The sequence below is a fragment of the Petromyzon marinus genome, unplaced genomic scaffold, assembly GCF_048934315.1.
Source record: "Petromyzon marinus isolate PM22_M1 ecotype Great Lakes invasive population unplaced genomic scaffold, UKy_Petmar_22M1.pri1.0 PM_G_Scaffold_14, whole genome shotgun sequence".
NCBI classification, from domain to species: Eukaryota; Metazoa; Chordata; class Hyperoartia; order Petromyzontiformes; family Petromyzontidae; genus Petromyzon; species Petromyzon marinus.
The window spans coordinates 1586795-1592055 of NW_027422695.1; the positions used below are offsets into that span (position 1 = coordinate 1586795).

Consider the following 5261-nt stretch of genomic DNA (forward strand, 5'->3'; position numbering starts at 1 on the left):
GGCAAGATGGCCGCTGTCGCCGTGAACTAACGTGCAGCTACGCGGCTCACTCCGGCACACCACGCACTCACCCACGACAACACCACCAGCACCACTCACACCACCAGCACCACCACCCACACCAACACCACCAACCACACCAACACCACCACCCACACCACCAGCACCACCCACACCACCACCATCACCCACACCAACACCACCACCCACACCAACACCACCGCCACCACCACTGCCACCACCACCCACACCAACACCACCACCCACACCAACACCACCAACCACACCAACACCACCACCACCACCGCCACCACCACCCACACCACCACCATCACCACCACCGCCACCACCACCCACACCACCACCCACACCAACACCACCACCCACACCAACACCACCACCAACACCACCGCCACCGGCTGGAGCGCAAGATGGAGAGGAAGTGGTGGAGGTGGTGGTGACGTTGACACCGGCTGAAGGGGAAGAAAAAGAAGAGAGTGAGTATGTGAGTGAGTGAATGTGTGAGTGTGTGTGAGTGTGTGACTGTATATGGGTAGCGGTAGTGTAGTAGTAGTTAGCGCTACGTCGCGCTATGAACCCGGGGAGGGCTTGAGGAGGAGGGAGGGGAACTTCACCTCGCCTGCTGTCGGCCGTCACTATGGAGAATGACTTCACGAACAGCGCTGCCACCGAGTGTCTGGAAGAGAGAGACAGGGAGATCCAGGCTGGGTTTGGATGCAGGCTCTATCTCCCGCCCCTCTCTCTCTCCACCCCTCTCTCTCTTGTGCTTGTTTATTTTTATTTCACTTTTTTATTATAATTTTTCTATCTACGTGACTTTAGTGAAAGAACCAAAGAATATTCACCCACTCAATCACTCGCCCACTCAGTAAATAGCTCACCCACCTACTCAATAATTCACTCCCCCACTCGCCCTCCCACTCACTCACTCACTAAATAACTCATCCGCTCACCCACACTCACTCACCCACCCACTCTCCACCCTCTTTCTATCTCCCTCACCTGGGATCTCTGAGTGAGAATCCCTCCACACCAAACACCTCCCCCAGGGGGTCCCCGCCACACCTCACCAGGTACGGCCTCTCTACATCGTAAAGTTCTCCACTTGATGTATTGTCCCACGTAGTGGTGCGCCTACGTGGGACGCACACACACACACACGCATGCACACACACACGCATGCATGCACACACACGAGTGGGTGACTGAGTGGGTGAGTGGGTGAGTAGGTGGGTGGGTGAGTGAGTGGGTGAGTGAGTGGATGAGTTAGTGAGTGGGTGGTTGAGTTATTGAGTCGGTGAGTGGGTGGGTAGGTGAGTGAGTGGGTGAGTGAGTGGGTGTGTGGATCAGTGAGTGAGAGGATCAGTGAGTGGGTGGGTGGATCAGTGATTTAGTGGCATGGGCGGAAGAGATGGACTAGTCAGTGAGTGGATGGGTTAGAGGGTGAGTAGAGTGAGTGGTTTGGTAAGTGAGTGGATGAGTGAGTGGTTGGGTGAGTGTTAGTGTGTGGGTAAATGTAGTGGGTGAGTGGTTGGGTGAGTGGGTGGCTGAGTGAGTCGGTCAGTGAATGAGTGGGTGGACGAGTGGTTGGGTGAGTGGGTGGGTGAGTGTAACGTCTGTACTATGTTGAACTTCTTTCGCACCGCACGTAGCCATCTGTGATAATCGTGCAAATGCAAATTATACAGCAGGTGTCAGGGTCATGATGGAACCCACGACATCCTGTACACCAGGCGAGGTAGTCAACATCTCCTAGCCACGCAGATGATGATGGTGTTGGTGGTCGTGATGGGATCCACCTGCTCCCACGTGAATGTGTCGCCCTCGACACCGACCGACTGCAGCAGACGAAGCATCGCAGGCACCGGCTTCAGCTGCATCCCAGCGGACAGAGGCATCACGGAGCCACATGTCATCACTCACACAGACACAAAGGTCCCCCGTGTAGCCTCGGCAGGCTATAGGGGCACATGAGGGGGTGGGTGGCCAGCACCACGCCCGGCCGCCTTTGTCTCCCCAGTGGCTTTGTTTACTACGACACACCGCTACACCAGCTACTCTTTTGAGTCAACCTAGGGGAGGCCCAGCACCCATTGTAGTGTATAGTAGTGTATATTACATTGTAGTGTATAGTAGTGCATAGTGTATAGTAGCGTATAGTACTGTAGTTTATAGTAGTGTAGGGTATAGTGTAGTGTATAGTAGTGTAGTTTATAGTAATGTAGTGCATAGTAAGGTAGTGTATAGTAATGTAGTTTATAGTTGTGTATAGTATAGTGTATAGTAGTGTAGTGTATAGTTGTGTATTGTATAGTATAGTGTACAGTGTATAGTTGTGTATAGTATAGCGTACAGTGTATAGTGTAGTGTATAGTAGTGTAGTGTATAGTAATGTAGTGTATAGTAATGTAGTGTATAGTAGTGTACAGTGTATAGTAGTGTACAGTGTATAGTAGTGTAGTGTATAGTAATGTAGTGTATAGTAATGTAGTGTATAGTTGTGTATAGTAGTGTACAGTGTATAGTAATGTAAAGTGTATAGTAGTGTACAGTGTATAGTATAGTCTACAGTGTATAGTAGTACACAGAGCACCGGTGAGCCCCCCCTAAAAGCGACTCACCAGAATGTTCCTGTGAGCTCCAGCAGCGGCCAGAGACAACCTGGAGTCACCGGCACTCATCACGGCAGCTGTGGAGACAGCAGGAAGACAGCGACACTCGTCACGGCAGCTGTGAGACAGCAGGAAGACAGCGACACTCGTCACCGCAGCTGTGGAGACAGCAGGAAGACAGCGACACTCGTCACGGCAGCTGTGAGACAGCAGGAAGACAGCGACACTCGTCACGGCAGCTGCGGAGACAGCAGGAAGACAGCGACACTCGTCACCGCAGCTGTGAGACAGCAGGAAGACAGCGACACTCGTCACGGCAGCTGTGAGACAGCAGGAAGACAGCGACACTCGTCACGGCAGCTGTGGAGACAGCAGGAAGACAGCGACACTCGTCACGGCAGCTGCGGAGACAGCAGGAAGACAGCGACACTCGTCACGGCAGCTGTGAGACAGCAGGAAGACAGCGACACTCGTCACGGCAGCTGTGGAGACAGCAGGAAGACAGCGACACTCGTCACGGCAGCTGCGGAGACAGCAGGAAGACAGCGACACTCGTCACGGCAGCTGTGGAGACAGCAGGAAGACAGCGACACTCGTCACGGCAGCTGCGGAGACAGCAGGAAGACAGCGACACTCGTCACGGCAGCTGTGAGACAGCAGGAAGACAGCGACACTCGTCACGGCAGCTGTGGAGACAGCAGGAAGACAGCGACACTCGTCACGGCAGCTGCGGAGACAGCAGGAAGACAGCGACACTCGTCACGGCAGCTGTGAGACAGCAGGAAGACAGCGACACTCGTCACGGCAGCTGTGGAGACAGCAGGAAGACAGCGACACTCGTCACGGTAGCTGTGGAGACAGCAGGAAGACAGCGACACTCGTCACGGCAGCTGTGAGACAGCAGGAAGACAGCGACACTCGTCACGGCAGCTGTGGAGACAGCAGGAAGACAGCGACACTCGTCACGGCAGCTGCGGAGACAGCAGGAAGACAGCCACACTCGTCACGGTAGCTGTGGAGACAGCAGGAAGACAGCGACACTCGTCACGGCAGCTGCGGAGACAGCAGGAAGACAGCGACACTCGTCACGGCAGCTGTGAGACAGCAGGAAGACAGCGACACTCGTCACGGCAGCTGCGGAGACAGCAGGAAGACAGCGACACTCGTCACGGCAGCTGTGAGACAGCAGGAAGACAGCGACACTCGTCACGGCAGCTGTGAGACAGCAGGAAGACAGCGACACTCGTCACCGCAGCTGCGGAGACAGCAGGAAGACAGCGACACTTGTCACGGCAGCTGTGAGACAGCAGGAAGACAGCGACACTCGTCACTGTGTGTGTACACTGTGTGTACATTGTGTGTGTAAATAGTGTGTACACTTTTGATTTAAAGCTTTCGTGACTGCAGTAATTCATATTCTTAGTTTTTTTCGGTAAAGTCAAATGCGAAACGAATTCTTTTCAAAACTAGCTTAGCTCTTATCTCAGAAAAAATCAGACTTATACGCACAGAACTAGATCAGTTAGACAAGAATTTTTTATTGTTTTATATATATTTTGATATTTTGTTGTTTCTCTTCAACGTGACTTTACCGAAAAAACTAAGAATATGAATTACTGCAGTCACGAAAGCTTTAAATCAAAATTTAATCGCCTCTACGGGGAGGGTTTTCACATAACTTTAAGATCCTTCAACAAACTCCGGGATAAGAAAGCTCAGCTGATCGAGTCTCTCACCTTCCTGAAGAGATGCCGCGACTCTGGGGTAATACCAATCGCATTTACACTGACCTCTGCTGCTGTAACTTCTTCTAATGCGAAACGAATTCTTTTCAAAACTAGCTTAGCTCTTATCTCAGAAAAAATCAGACTTATACGCACAGAACTAGATCAGTTAGACAAGACACTCTACAAATCACACTTATCATTGACGGCAATAATGTCCACATCGGATTGGGAACATGTAGACAATATGACTGCCTCTTCAGCTGCTACTATGTCGACCAAATGTAAGGAAAACCTGATTTCCAAATTTAACCTCCTCTTCAACAAAAGACCGGACCCACACACCAACAAGTTAGACGTTAATAAAGTCGTAATTAATCGCAGTAACAGTTCTATTTCCGATGGTCTGAAATCCGTTTTAGCTAAAGGTCTAAACTTTGCAGTCACACCTAAACACATACCAGTTAATGATATAATTGCCCAAGTAGACGTTGCTCTCAGGGGCCTGGGTCACATCGCTGCAGACGTAGCAAGATCTGAAATCGCTGCAACCCTCAAAAACGCTAAGATGCCAGCTAGCAACCTCAGCAAAGATGAGCGTTTTGAATTATATAAATTAAAAAAGAGGAATGATATTGTAGTTCTCTCAGCTGACAAAGGCAATGCTACTGTCATCATGGATAAAATAGAATACAACAACAAAATTAAAGAATTACTCGACGATGGTAGTTATACAAAAATAAAAAGAGATCCCACCAACAGCCTCGTCACACAAACCAACAAAATAATTTCTGATTCAACCGCATTAATTGATCAATCTAAACAGTTTTCGTTGAAACCTTCTGCTGCCAGGCCACCAAGATTATACGGCTTACCAAAAATACATAAAGTTGATACACCTCTT

The 5261-nt window shown here is 50.4% G+C and overlaps 1 long non-coding RNA gene across 1 annotated transcript; it reads right to left on the bottom strand.

Moving 5' to 3' along the window:
• Positions 1–418: 418 nt before the first annotated feature.
• On the bottom strand, positions 419–1112 carry LOC142910274 (uncharacterized). Its single transcript, XR_012932811.1, has 3 exons — positions 1024–1112; positions 636–697; positions 419–473 (listed from the first exon to the last, which is right to left on the bottom strand). It is a non-coding gene; the product is annotated as an uncharacterized LOC142910274 (long non-coding RNA).
• Between the last annotated feature and the right edge of the window lie 4149 nt (positions 1113–5261).